Below are 14,122 nucleotides of genomic sequence, written 5' to 3'. Positions count from 1 at the left end.
GCGTAGTGATTGAGTATCTTTTCGTGTTTAAGATTACAATACATATAAAGAAGAATTTATGGCAGAAAACACATTTTCATCATCAACAATAAATTATTTATGCATTTTTTACTATTAACGTTGGTGCTGTGGCTTAGTGGTTAAAGCGCCTGTCTCGTAAACAGGAAATCCTGAGTTCAAATCTCAGCAGCACCTAACTGTTTTCTCCATGCTTTCCGAATAATTTTCATCAAACAAGTGTTGAATACAATTTAAGAATAAACATCTGGTTCTATGAACTTTAGAATACGTTATCTTAAAAATTAAATAAAATGATTGGTATTGTGAAGATTTTTGTAGGAATGCATTGACTGAAATAGGGAAAAGAAAATGACAAAGAACAAGATAGAGATGAATGATCACTCTATTGTTGAATTCAAGTAATCCATTCTTCAGCAAGGTATAGTTTAAAATGATATGAATAGGGTAAACTTCAAATTAGAGAGGTGTTTTTGAATAAATGAAGAGTCTTCATTCATCTTAAGTGTTTGAGTAGAGAAGTGTGTGAACTTAGAAAAGAATATGAAAGTGAAAAAGCAATATTCTCTTGAACACCATAAAGAAAAGTGTTTCAAAATTAAGACTCAAGTGGGTGCTGTGGCTTAGCTGGTTAAAGCGCATGTCTAGTTAACAGGAGATCCTGAGTTCAACACTCAGCAGCGCCTTGCTTTTCTCATTGTTATATAACAAATCATTTTCATTAGGTCTTATTCCGATACAATTAAAATATAAAAGTCTGATTCATCTTACTGTTGAAAAGATCATCTTAAACCTTATAAAAACCCAAGTATTTTTAAGATTATAGAATGAATACTATTATTGCAAAATGAAAAAAAACTACATATCTATGAGAAAGACGTAGATGAAATTTCTACCTAGATTTGAGAAATATTAATACCTTCATGAAACAAAATGGTAAAGAATTCAAGAAATGAAATTGGGTTTTATAAGAGTACCTGTTTATTAAAACATATTAATCCTTGCGTAGTGATTGAGTATCTTTTCGTGTTTAAGATTACAATACATATAAAGAAGAATTTATGGCAGAAAACACATTTTCATCATCAACAATAAATTATTTATGCATTTTTTACTATTAACGTTGGTGCTGTGGCTTAGTGGTTAAAGCGCCTGTCTCGTAAACAGGAAATCCTGAGTTCAAATCTCAGCAGCACCTAACTGTTTTCTCCATGCTTTCCGAATAATTTTCATCAAACAAGTGTTGAATACAATTTAAGAATAAACATCTGGTTCTATGAACTTTAGAATACGTTATCTTAAAAATTAAATAAAATGATTGGTATTGTGAAGATTTTTGTAGGAATGCATTGACTGAAATAGGGAAAAGAAAATGACAAAGAACAAGATAGAGATGAATGATCACTCTATTGTTGAATTCAAGTAATCCATTCTTCAGCAAGGTATAGTTTAAAATGATATGAATAGGGTAAACTTCAAATTAGAGAGGTGTTTTTGAATAAATGAAGAGTCTTCATTCATCTTAAGTGTTTGAGTAGAGAAGTGTGTGAACTTAGAAAAGAATATGAAAGTGAAAAAGCAATATTCTCTTGAACACCATAAAGAAAAGTGTTTCAAAATTAAGACTCAAGGGGGTGCTGTGGCTTAGCTGGTTAAAGCGCATGTCTAGTTAACAGGAGATCCTGAGTTCAACACTCAGCAGCGCCTTGCTTTTCTCATTGTTATATAACAAATCATTTTCATTAGGTCTTATTCCGATACAATTAAAATATAAAAGTCTGATTCATCTTACTGTTGAAAAGATCATCTTAAACCTTATAAAAACCCAAGTATTTTTAAGATTATAGAATGAATACTGTTATTGCAAAATGAAAAAAAACTACATATCTATGAGAAAGACGTAGATGAAATTTCTACCTAGATTTGAGCAATATTAATACCTTCATGAAAAAAATTGTAAAGAATTCAAGAAATGAAATTGGGTTTTATAAGAGTACCTGTTTATTAAAACATATTAATCCTTGCGTAGTGATTGAGTATCTTTTCGTGTTTAAGATTACAATACATATAAAGAAGAATTTATAGCAGAAAACACATTTTCATCATCAACAATAAATTATTTATGCATTTTCTACTATTAACGTTGGTGCTGTGGCTTAGTGGTTAAAACGCCTGTCTCGTAAACAGGAAATCCTGAGCACCTAACTGTTTTCTCCGGGCTTTCCGAATAATTTTCATTAAACAAGTGTTGAATACAATTTAAGAATAAACGTCTGGTTCTATGAACTTTAGAATAAGTTATCTTAAAAATGAAATAAAATACTTGGTATTGTGAAGATTTTTGTAGGCATGCATTGATTGAAAAAGGGAAAAGAAAATGACAAAGAAAAAGATAGAGGTGAATGATCACTCTATTGTTGAATTCAACTAATCCATTCTTCAGCAAGGTATAGTTTAAAATGATATGAATAGGGTAAACTTCAAATTAGAGAGGTGTTTTTGAATAAATGAAGAGTCTTCATTCATCTTAAGTGTTTGAGTAGAGAAGTGTGTGAACTTAGAAAAGAATATGAAAGTGAAAAAGCAATATTCTCTTGAACACCATAAAGAAAAGTGTTTCAAAACTAAGAATCAAGTGGGTGCTGTGGCTTAGCTGGTTAAAGCGCCTGTCTAGTAAACAGGAGATACTGAGTTCAACTCTCAGCAGCTCCTTGCTTTTCTCATTGTTATATAACAAATCATTTTCATTAGGTCTTATTCCGATACCATTAAAATATAAAAGTCTGATTCATCTTACTGTTGAAAAGATCATCTTAAACCTTATAAAAACCCAAGTATTTTCAAGATTATAGAATGAATACTGTTATTGCAAAATGAAAAAAAACTACATATCTATGAGAAAGACGTAGATGAAATTTCTACCTAGATTTGAGCAATATTAATACCTTCATGAAACAAAATTGTAAAGAATTCAAGAAATGAAATTGTGTTTTATAAGAGTACCTGTTTATTAAAACATATTAATCCTTGCGTAGTGATTGTGTATCTTTTCGTGTTTAAGATTACAATACATATAAAGAAGAATTCATAGCAGGAAACACATTTTCATCATCAACAATAAATTATTTATGCATTTTTTACTATTAATGTTGGTGCTGTGGCTTAGTGATTAAAGCGCCTGTCTCGTAAACAGGAAATCCTGAGTTCAAATCTCAGCAACACCTAACTGTTTTCTCCATGCTTTCCGAATAATTTTCATCAAACACATGTTGAATACAATTTAAGAATAAACATCTGGTTCTATGAACTTTAGAATAAGTTATCTTAAAAATTAAATAAAATGATTGGTATTGTGAAGATTTTTGTAGGAATGCATTGACTGAAATAGGGAAAAGAAAATGACAAAGAACAAGATAGAGGTGAATGATCACTCTATTGTTGAATTCAAGTAATCCATTCTTCAGCAAGGTATAGTTTAAAATGATATGAATAGGGTAAACTTCAAATTAGAGAGGTGTTTTTGAATAAATGAAGAGTCTTCTTTCATCTTAAGTGTTTGAGTAGAGAAGTGTGTGAACTTAGAAAAGAATATGAAAGTGAAAAAGCAATATTCTCTTGAACACCATAAAGAAAAGTGTTTCAAATTTAAGAATCAAGTGGGCGCTGTGGCTTAGCTGGTTAAAGCGTCTGTCTAGTAAACTGGAGATCCTGAGTTCAACTCTCAGCAGCGCCTTGCTTTTCTCATTGTTATATAACAAATCATTTTCATTAGGTCTTATTCCGATACAATTAAAATATAAAAGTCTGATTCATCTTACTGTTGAAAAGATCATCTTAAACCTTATAAAAACCAATGTATTTTCAAGATTATAGAATGAATACTGTATTGCAAAATGAAAAAAACTACATATCTATGAGAAAGACGTAGATGAAATTTCTACCTAGATTTGAGCAATATTAATACCTTCATGAAACAAAATTGTAAAGAATTCAAGAAATGAAATTGGGTTTTATAAGAGTACCTGTTTATTAAAACATATTAATCCTTGATTAGTGATTGAGTATCTTTTCGTGTTTAAGATTACAATACATATAAAGAAGAATTTATGGCAGAAAACACATTTTCATCATCAACAATAAATTATTTATGCATTTTTAACTATTAACGTTGGTGCTGTGGCTTAGTGGTTAAAGCGCCTGTCTCGTAAACAGGAAATCATGAGTTCAAATCTCAGCAGCACCTAACTGTTTTCTCCATGCTTTCCGAATAATTTTCATCAAACAAGTGTTGAAAACAATTTAAGAATAAACATCTGGTTCTATGAACTTTAGAATACGTTATCTTAAAAATAAAATAAAATGATTGGTATTGTGAAGATTTTTGTAGGAATGCATTGACTGAAATAGGGAAAAGAAAATGACAAAGAACAAGATAGAGGTGAATGATCACTCTATTGTTGAATTCAAGTAATCCATTCTTCAGCAAGGTATAGTTTAAAATGATATGAATAGGGTAAACTTCAAATTAGACAGGTGTTTTTGAATAAATGAAGAGTCTTCATTCATCTTAAGTGTTTGAGTAGAGAAGTGTGTGAACTTAGAAAAGAATATGAAAGTGAAAAAGCAATATTCTCTTGAACACCATAAAGAAAAGTGTTTCAAATTTAAGACTCAAGTGGGTGCTGTGGCTTAGCTGGTTAAAGTGCGTGTCTAGTTAACAGGAGATCTTCAGTTCAACACTCAGCAGCGCCTTGCTTTTATCATTGTTATATAACAAATCATTTTCATTAGGTCTTATTCTGATACAATTAAAATATAAAAGTCTGATTCTTCTTACTGTTGAAAAGATAATCTTAAACCTTATAAAACCCCAAGTATTTTCAAGATTATAGAATGAATACTGTTATTGCAAAATTAAAAAAAACTACATATCTATGAGAAAGACGTAGATGAAATTTCTACCTAGATTTGAGCAATATTAATACCTTCATGAAACAAAATTGTAAAGAATTCAAGAAATGAAATTGGGTTTTATAAGAGTACCTGTTTATTAAAACATATTAATCCTTGCATAGTGATTGTGTATCTTTTCGTGTTTAAGATTACAATACATATAAAGAAGAATTCATAGCAGGAAACACATTTTCATCATCAACAATAAATTATTAATGCATTTTTTACTATTAATGTTGTGCTGTGGCTTAGTGATTAAAGCGCCTGTCTCATAAACAGGAAATCCTGAGTTCAAATCTCAGCAGCACCTAACTGTTTTCTCCATGCTTTCCGAATAATTTTCATCAAACACATGTTGAATACAATTTAAGAATAAACATCTGGTTCTATGAACTTTAGAATAAGTTATCTTAAAAATTAAATAAAATGATTGGTATTGTGAAGATTTTTGTAGGAATGCATTGACTGAAATAGGGAAAAGAAAATGACAAAGAACAAGATAGAGGTGAATGATCACTCTATTGTTGAATTCAACTAATCCATTCTTCAGCAAGGTATAGTTTAAAATGATATGAATAGGGTAAACTTCAAATTAGAGAGGTGTTTTTGAATAAATGAAGAGTCTTCTTTCATCTTAAGTGTTTGAGTAGAGAAGTGTGTGAACTTAGGAAAGAATATGAAAGTGAAAAAGCAATATTCTCTTGAACACCATAAAGAAAAGTGTTTCAAATTTAAGAATCAAGTGGGTGCTGTGGCTTAGCTGGTTAAAGCGCCTGTCTAGTAAACTGGAAATCCTGAGTTCAACTCTCAGCAGCGCCTTGCTTTTCTCATTGTTATATAACAAATCATTTTCATTAGGTCTTATTCCGATACAATTAAAATGTAAAAGTCTGATTCATCTTACTGTTGAAAAGATCATCTTAAACCTTATAAAAACACAAGTATTTTCAAGATTATAGAATGAATACTGTTATTGCAAAATGAAAAAAACTACATATCTATGAGAAATACGTAGATGAAATTTCTACCTAGATTTGAGCAATATTAATACCTTCATGAAACAAAATTGTAAAGAATTCAAGAAATGAAATTGGGTTTCATAAGAGTACCTGTTTATTAAAACATATTAATCCTTGCGTAGTGATTGAGTATCTTTTCGTGTTTAAGATTACAATACATATAAAGAAGAATTTATGGCAGAACACACAATTTCATCATCAACAATAAATTATTTATGCATTTTTTACTATTAACGTTGGTGCTGTGGCTTAGTGGTTAAAGCGCCTGTCTCGTAAACAGGAAATCCTGAGTTCAAATCTCAGCAGCACCTAACTCTTTTCTCCATGCTTTCCGAAGAATTTTCATCAAACAAGTGTTGAATACAATTTAAGAATAAACATCTGGTTCTATGAACTTTAGAATACGTTATCTTAAAAATTAAATAAAATGATTGGTATTGTGAAGATTTTTGTAGGAATGCATTGACTGAAATAGGGAAAAGAAAATGACAAAGAACAAGATAGAGGTGAATGATCACTCTATTGTTGAATTCAAGTAATCCATTCTTCAGCAAGGTATAGTTTAAAATGATATGAATAGGGTAAACTTCAAATTAGAGAGGTGTTTTGGAATAAATGAAGAGTCTTCATTCATCTTAAGTGTTTGAGTAGAGAAGTGTGTGAACTTAGAAAAGAATATGAAAGTGAAAAAGCAATATTCTCTTGAACACCATAAAGAAAAGTGTTTCAAAATTAAGAATCAAGTGGATGCTGTGGCTTAGCTGGTTAAAGCGCCTGTCTAGTAAACAGGAGATCCTGGGTTCAACTCTCAGCAGCGCCTTGCTTTTCTCATTGTTATATAACAAATCATTTTCATTAGGTCTTATTCCGATACAATTAAAATATAAAAGTCTGATTCATCTTAATTGTTGAAAAGATCATCTTAAACCTTATAAAAACCCAAGTATTTTCAAGATTATAGAATGAATACTGTTATTGCAAAATGAAAAAAACTACATATCTATGAGAAAGACGTAGATGAAATTTCTACCTAGATTTGAGCAATATTAATACCTTCATGAAACAAAATTGTAAAGAATTCAAGAAATGAAATTGGGTTTTATAAGAGTACCCTGTTTATTAAAACATATTAATCCTTGCGTAGTGATTGAGTATCTTTTCGTGTTTAAGATTACAATACATATAAAGAAGAATTTATGGCAGAAAACACATTTTCATCATCAACAATAAATTATTTATGCATTTTTTACTATTAGCGTTGGTGCTGTGGCTTAGTGGTTAAAGCGCCTGTCTCGTAAACAGGAAATCCTGAGTTCAAATCTCAGCAGCACCTAACTGTTTTCTCCATGCTTTCCGAATAATTTTCATCAAACAAGTGTTGAATACAATTTAAGAATAAACATCTGGTTCTATGAACTTTAGAATACGTTATCTTAAAAATTAAATAAAATGATTGGTATTGTGAAGATTTTTGTAGGAATGCATTGACTGAAATAGGGAAAAGAAAATGACAAAGAACAAGATAGAGATGAATGATCACTCTATTGTTGAATTCAAGTAATCCATTCTTCAGCAAGGTATAGTTTAAAATGATATGAATAGGGTAAACTTCAAATTAGAGAGGTGTTTTTGAATAAATGAAGAGTCTTCATTCATCTTAAGTGTTTGAGTAGAGAAGTGTGTGAACTTAGAAAAGAATATGAAAGTGAAAAAGCAATATTCTCTTGAACACCATAAAGAAAAGTGTTTCAAAATTAAGACTCAAGTGGGTGCTGTGGCTTAGCTGGTTAAAGCGCATGTCTAGTTAACAGGAGATCCTGAGTTCAACACTCAGCAGCCCCTTGCTTTTCTCATTGTTATATAACAAATCATTTTCATTAGGTCTTATTCCGATACAATTAAAATATAAAAGTCTGATTCATCTTACTGTTGAAAAGATCATCTTAAACCTTATAAAAACCCAAGTATTTTTAAGATTATAGAATGAATACTGTTATTGCAAAATGAAAAAAAACTACATATCTATGAGAAAGACGTAGATGAAATTTCTACCTAGATTTGAGCAATATTAATACCTTCATGAAACAAAATGGTAAATAATTCAAGAAATGAAATTGGGTTTTATAAGAGTACCTGTTTATTAAAACATATTAATCCTTGCGTAGTGATTGTGTATCTTTTCGTGTTTAAGATTACAATACATATAAAGAAGAATTCATAGCAGGAAACACATTTTCATCATCAACAATAAATTATTTATGCATTTTTTACTATTAATGTTGGTACTGTGGCTTAGTGATTAAAGCGCCTGTCTCGTAAACAGGAAATCCTGAGTTCAAATCTCAGCAGCACCTAACTGTTTTCTCCATGCTTTCCGACTAATTTTCATCAAACACATGTTGAATACAATTTAAGAATAAACATCTGGTTCTATGAACTTTAGAATAAGTTATCTTAAAAATTAAATAAAATGATTGGTATTGTGAAGATTTTTGTAGGAATGCATTGACTGAAATAGGGAAAAGAAAATGACAAAGAACAAGATAGAGGTGAATGATCACTCTATTGTTGAATTCAACCAATCCATTCTTCAGCAAGGTATAGTTTAAAATGATATGAATAGGGTAAACATCAAATTAGAGAGGTGTTTTTGAATAAATGAAGAGTCTTCTTTCATCTTAAGTGTTTGAGTAGAGAAGTGTGTGAACTTAGAAAAGAATATGAAAGTGAAAAAGCAATATTCTCTTGAACACCATAAAGAAAAGTGTTTCAAATTTTAGAATCAAGTGGGTGCTGTGGCTTAGCTGGTTAAAGCGCCTGTCTAGTAAACTGGAAATCCTGAGTTCAACTCTCAGCAGCGCCTTGCTTTTCTCATTGTTATATAACAAATCATTTTCATTAGGTCTTATTCCGATACAATTAAAATATAAAAGTCTGATTCATCTTACTGTTGAAAAGATCATCTTAAACCTTATAAAATCCCAAGTATTTTCAAGATTATAGAATGAATACTGTTATTGCAAAATGAAAAAAACTACATATCTATGAGAAAGACGTAGATGAAATTTCTACCTAGATTTGAGCAATATTAATACCTTCATGAAACAAAATTGTAAAGAATTCAAGAAATGAAATTGGGTTTTATAAGAGTACCTGTTTATTAAAACATATTAATCCTTGCGTAGTGATTGAGTATCTTTTCGTGTTTAAGATTACAATACATATATGAAGAATTCATGGTAGAAAACACATTTTCATCATCAACAATAAATTATTTATGCATTTTTTACTATTAACGTTGGTGCTGTGGCTTAGTGGTTAAAGCGCCTGTCTCGTAAACAGGAAATCCTGAGTTCAAATCTCAGCAGCACCTAATTGTTTTCTCAATGCTTTCCAAATACTTTTCATCAAACAAGTGTTGAATACAATTTAATAATAACCATCTGGTTCTATGAACTTTAGAATAAGTTATCTTAAAAATTAAATAACATGCTTGGTATTGTGAAGATTTCTGTAGGAATGCATTGACTGAAATAGGGAAAAGAAAATGACAAAGAACAAGATAGAGGTGAATGATCACTCTATTTTTGAATTCAACTAATCCATTCTTCAGCAAGGTATATTTTAAAATGATATGAATAGGGTAAAATTCAAATTAGAGAGGTGTTTTTGAATAAGTGAAGAGTCTTCATTCATCTTAAGTGTTTGAGTGCAGAAGTGTGTGGACTTAGAAAAGAATATGAAAGTGAAAAAGCAATATTCTCTTGAACACCATAAAGAAAAGTGTTTCAAAATTAAGAATCAAGTGGGTGCTGTGGCTTAGCTGGTTAAAGCGCCTGTCTAGTAAACAGGAGATCCTGAGTTCAACTCTCAGCAGTGCCTTGCTTTTCTCATTTTTATATAACAAATCATTTTCATTAGGTCTTATTCCGATACAATTAAAATATAAAAGTCTGATTCATCTTACTGTTGAACAGATCATCTTAAACCTTATAAAAAGCCAAGAATTTTCAAGATTATAGAATGAATACAGTTATTGCAAAATGAAAAAAATACATATCTATGAGAAAGAAGTAGATGAAATTTCTACCTAGATTTGAGCAATATTAATACCTTCATGAAAAAAATTGTAAAGAATTCAAGAAATGAAATTGGGTTTTATAAGAGTACCTGTTTATTAAAACATATTAATCCTTGCGTAGTGATTGAGTATCTTTTCGTGTTTAAGATTACAATACATATAAAGAAGAATTTATGGCAGAAAACACATTTTCATCATCAACAATAAATTATTTATGCATTTTCTACTATTAACGTTGGTGCTGTGGCTTAGTGGTTAAAACGCCTGTCTCGTAAACAGGAAATCCTGAGTTCAAATCTCAGCAGCACCTAACTGTTTTCTCCAGGCTTTCCGAATAATTTTCATTAAACAAGTGTTGAATACAATTTAAGAATAAACGTCTGGTTCTATGAACTTTAGAATAAGTTATCTTAAAAATGAAATAAAATACTTGGTATTGTGAAGATTTTTGTAGGCATGCATTGATTGAAAAAGGGAAAAGAAAATGACAAAGAACAAGATAGAGGTGAATGATCACTCTATTGTTGAATTCAACTAATCCATTCTTCAGCAAGGTATAGTTTAAAATGATATGAATAGGGTAAACTTCAAATTAGAGAGGTGTTTTTGAATAAATGAAGAGTCTTCATTCATCTTAAGTGTTTGAGTAGAGAAGTGTGTGAACTTAGAAAAGAATATGAAAGTGAAAAAGCAATATTCTCTTGAACACCATAAAGAAAAGTGTTTCAAAACTAAGAATCAAGTGGGTGCTGTGGCTTAGCTGGTTAAAGCGCCTGTCTAGTAAACAGGAGATACTGAGTTCAACTCTCAGCAGCTCCTTGCTTTTCTCATTGTTATATAACAAATCATTTTCATTAGGTCTTATTCCGATACCATTAAAATATAAAAGTCTGATTCATCTTACTGTTGAAAAGATCATCTTAAACCTTATAAAAACCCAAGTATTTTCAAGATTATAGAATGAATACTGTTATTGCAAAATGAAAAAAAACTACATATCTATGAGAAAGACGTAGATGAAATTTCTACCTAGATTTGAGCAATATTAATACCTTCATGAAACAAAATTGTAAAGAATTCAAGAAATGAAATTGTGTTTTATAAGAGTACCTGTTTATTAAAACATATTAATCCTTGCGTAGTGATTGTGTATCTTTTCGTGTTTAAGATTACAATACATATAAAGAAGAATTCATAGCAGGAATGACATTTTCATCATCAACAATAAATTATTTATGCATTTTTTACTATTAATGTTGGTGCTGTGGCTTAGTGATTAAAGCGCCTGTCTCGTAAACAAGAAATCCTGAGTTCAAATCTCAGCAACACCTAACTGTTTTCTCCATGCTTTCCGAATAATTTTCATCAAACACATGTTGAATACAATTTAAGAATAAACATCTGGTTCTATGAACTTTAGAATAAGTTATCTTAAAAATTAAATAAAATGATTGGTATTGTGAAGATTTTTGTAGGAATGCATTGACTGAAATAGGGAAAAGAAAATGACAAAGAACAAGATAGAGGTGAATGATCACTCTATTGTTGAATTCAACTAATCCATTCTTCAGCAAGGTATAGTTTAAAATGATATGAATAGGGTAAACTTCAAATTAGAGAGGTGTTTTTGAATAAATGAAGAGTCTTCTTTCATCTTAAGTGTTTGAGTAGAGAAGTGTGTGAACTTAGAAAAGAATATGAAAGTGAAAAAGCAATATTCTCTTGAACACCATAAAGAAAAGTGTTTCAAATTTAAGAATCAAGTGGGCGCTGTGGCTTAGCTGGTTAAAGCGTCTGTCTAGTAAACTGGAGATCCTGAGTTCAACTCTCAGCAGCGCCTTGCTTTTCTCATTGTTATATAACAAATCATTTTCATTAGGTCTTATTCCGATACAATTAAAATATAAAAGTCTGATTCATCTTACTGTTGAAAAGATCATCTTAAACCTTATAAAAACCCATGTATTTTCAAGATTATAGAATGAATACTGTATTGCAAAATGAAAAAAACTACATATCTATGAGAAAGACGTAGATGAAATTTCTACCTAGATTTGAGCAATATTAATACCTTCATGAAACAAAATTGTAAAGAATTCAAGAAATGAAATTGGGTTTTATAAGAGTACCTGTTTATTAAAACATATTAATCCTTGATTAGTGATTGAGTATCTTTTCGTGTTTAAGATTACAATACATATAAAGAAGAATTTATGGCAGAAAACACATTTTCATCATCAACAATAAATTATTTATGCATTTTTAACTATTAACGTTGGTGCTGTGGCTTAGTGGTTAAAGCGCCTGTCTCGTAAACAGGAAATCATGAGTTCAAATCTCAGCAGCACCTAACTGTTTTCTCCATACTTTCCGAATAATTTTCATCAAACAAGTGTTGAAAACAATTTAAGAATAAACATCTGGTTCTATGAACTTTAGAATACGTTATCTTAAAAATTAAATAAAATGATTGGTATTGTGAAGATTTTTGTAGGAATGCATTGACTGAAATAGGGAAAAGAAAATGACAAAGAACAAGATAGAGGTGAATGATCACTCTATTGTTGAATTCAAGTAATCCATTCTTCAGCAAGGTATAGTTTAAAATGATATGAATAGGGTAAACTTCAAATTAGAGAGGTGTTTTTGAATAAATGAAGAGTCTTCATTCATCTTAAGTGTTTGAGTAGAGAAGTGTGTGAACTTAGAAAAGAATATGAAAGTGAAAAAGCAATATTCTCTTGAACACCATAAAGAAAAGTGTTTCAAATTTAAGACTCAAGTGGGTGCTGTGGCTTAGCTGGTTAAAGTGCGTGTCTAGTTAACAGGAGATCCTCAGTTCAACACTCAGCAGCGCCTTGCTTTTCTCATTGTTATATAACAAATCATTTTCATTAGGTCTTATTCTGATACAATTAAAATATGAAAGTCTGATTCTTCTTACTGTTGAAAAGATAATCTTAAACCTTATAAAACCCCAAGTATTTTCAAGATTATTGAATGAATACTGTTATTGCAAAATGAAAAAAAAACTACATATCTATGAGAAAGACGTAGATGAAATTTCTACCTAGATTTGAGCAATATTAATACCTTCATGAAACAAAATTGTAAAGAATTCAAGAAATGAAATTGGGTTTTATAAGAGTACCTGTTTATTAAAACATATTAATCCTTGCGTAGTGATTGTGTATCTTTTCGTGTTTAAGATTACAATACATATAAAGAAGAATTCATAGCAGGAAACACATTTTCATCATCAACAATAAATTATTTATGCATTTTCTACTATTAATGTTGGTGCTGTGGCTTAGTGATTAAAGCGCCTGTCTCATAAACAGGAAATCCTGAGTTCAAATCTCAGCAGCACCTAACTGTTTTCTCCATGCTTTCCGAATAATTTTCATCAAACACATGTTGAATACAATTTAAGAATAAACATCTGGTTCTATGAACTTTAGAATAAGTTATCTTAAAAATTAAATAAAATGATTGGTATTGTGAAGATTTTTGCAGGAATGCATTGACTGAAATAGGGAAAAGAAAATGACAAAGAACAAGATAGAGGTGAATGATCACTCTATTGTTGAATTCAACTAATCCATTCTTCAGCAAGGTATAGTTTAAAATGATATGAATAGGGTAAACTTCAAATTAGAGAGGTGTTTTTGAATAAATGAAGAGTCTTGTTTCATCTTAAGTGTTTGAGTAGAGAAGTGTGTGAACTTAGGAAAGAATATGAAAGTGAAAAAGCAATATTCTCTTGAACACCATAAAGAAAAGTGTTTCAAATTTAAGAATCAAGTGGGTGCTGTGGCTTAGCTGGTTAAAGCGCCTGTCTAGTAAACTGGAAATCCTGAGTTCAACTCTCAGCAGCGCCTTGCTTTTCTCATTGTTATATAACAAATCATTTTCATTAGGTCTTATTCCGATACAATTAAAATGTAAAAGTCTGATTCATCTTACTGTTGAAAAGATCATCTTAAACCTTATAAAAACACAAGTATTTTCAAGATTATAGAATGAATACTGTTATTGCAAAATGAAAAAA

General features: G+C 30.2%; 12 non-coding genes across 12 annotated transcripts; all 12 read left to right on the top strand.

Moving 5' to 3' along the window:
• The first annotated feature begins 122 nt into the window (after positions 1-122).
• On the top strand, positions 123-195 carry TRNAT-CGU (transfer RNA threonine (anticodon CGU)). The gene has a single exon. It is a non-coding gene; the product is annotated as a tRNA-Thr (tRNA).
• A 948-nt stretch (positions 196-1,143) lies between these two features.
• On the top strand, positions 1,144-1,216 carry TRNAT-CGU (transfer RNA threonine (anticodon CGU)). Its single transcript has one exon. It is a non-coding gene; the product is annotated as a tRNA-Thr (tRNA).
• Positions 1,217-3,677: 2,461 nt separating this feature from the next.
• TRNAT-AGU (transfer RNA threonine (anticodon AGU)) lies at positions 3,678-3,751 on the top strand. Its single transcript has one exon. It is a non-coding gene; the product is annotated as a tRNA-Thr (tRNA).
• Positions 3,752-4,188: 437 nt separating this feature from the next.
• On the top strand, positions 4,189-4,261 carry TRNAT-CGU (transfer RNA threonine (anticodon CGU)). Its single transcript has one exon. It is a non-coding gene; the product is annotated as a tRNA-Thr (tRNA).
• A 1,967-nt stretch (positions 4,262-6,228) lies between these two features.
• On the top strand, positions 6,229-6,301 carry TRNAT-CGU (transfer RNA threonine (anticodon CGU)). Its single transcript has one exon. It is a non-coding gene; the product is annotated as a tRNA-Thr (tRNA).
• A 949-nt stretch (positions 6,302-7,250) lies between these two features.
• TRNAT-CGU (transfer RNA threonine (anticodon CGU)) lies at positions 7,251-7,323 on the top strand. The gene has a single exon. It is a non-coding gene; the product is annotated as a tRNA-Thr (tRNA).
• Positions 7,324-9,290: 1,967 nt separating this feature from the next.
• On the top strand, positions 9,291-9,363 carry TRNAT-CGU (transfer RNA threonine (anticodon CGU)). The gene has a single exon. It is a non-coding gene; the product is annotated as a tRNA-Thr (tRNA).
• A 435-nt stretch (positions 9,364-9,798) lies between these two features.
• TRNAT-AGU (transfer RNA threonine (anticodon AGU)) lies at positions 9,799-9,872 on the top strand. Its single transcript has one exon. It is a non-coding gene; the product is annotated as a tRNA-Thr (tRNA).
• A 436-nt stretch (positions 9,873-10,308) lies between these two features.
• On the top strand, positions 10,309-10,381 carry TRNAT-CGU (transfer RNA threonine (anticodon CGU)). Its single transcript has one exon. It is a non-coding gene; the product is annotated as a tRNA-Thr (tRNA).
• Positions 10,382-11,837: 1,456 nt separating this feature from the next.
• On the top strand, positions 11,838-11,911 carry TRNAT-AGU (transfer RNA threonine (anticodon AGU)). The gene has a single exon. It is a non-coding gene; the product is annotated as a tRNA-Thr (tRNA).
• A 437-nt stretch (positions 11,912-12,348) lies between these two features.
• On the top strand, positions 12,349-12,421 carry TRNAT-CGU (transfer RNA threonine (anticodon CGU)). The gene has a single exon. It is a non-coding gene; the product is annotated as a tRNA-Thr (tRNA).
• Positions 12,422-13,370: 949 nt separating this feature from the next.
• TRNAM-CAU (transfer RNA methionine (anticodon CAU)) lies at positions 13,371-13,443 on the top strand. Its single transcript has one exon. It is a non-coding gene; the product is annotated as a tRNA-Met (tRNA).
• Positions 13,444-14,122: the final 679 nt, after the last annotated feature.

Source organism: Lissotriton vulgaris, chromosome 12 (assembly GCF_964263255.1).
Source record: "Lissotriton vulgaris chromosome 12, aLisVul1.2, whole genome shotgun sequence".
NCBI lineage: Eukaryota > Metazoa > Chordata > Amphibia > Caudata > Salamandridae > Lissotriton > Lissotriton vulgaris.
The sequence above is the reverse complement of the archived record's forward strand: the minus strand, read 5'-3'. Positions and strand labels throughout refer to the sequence as shown.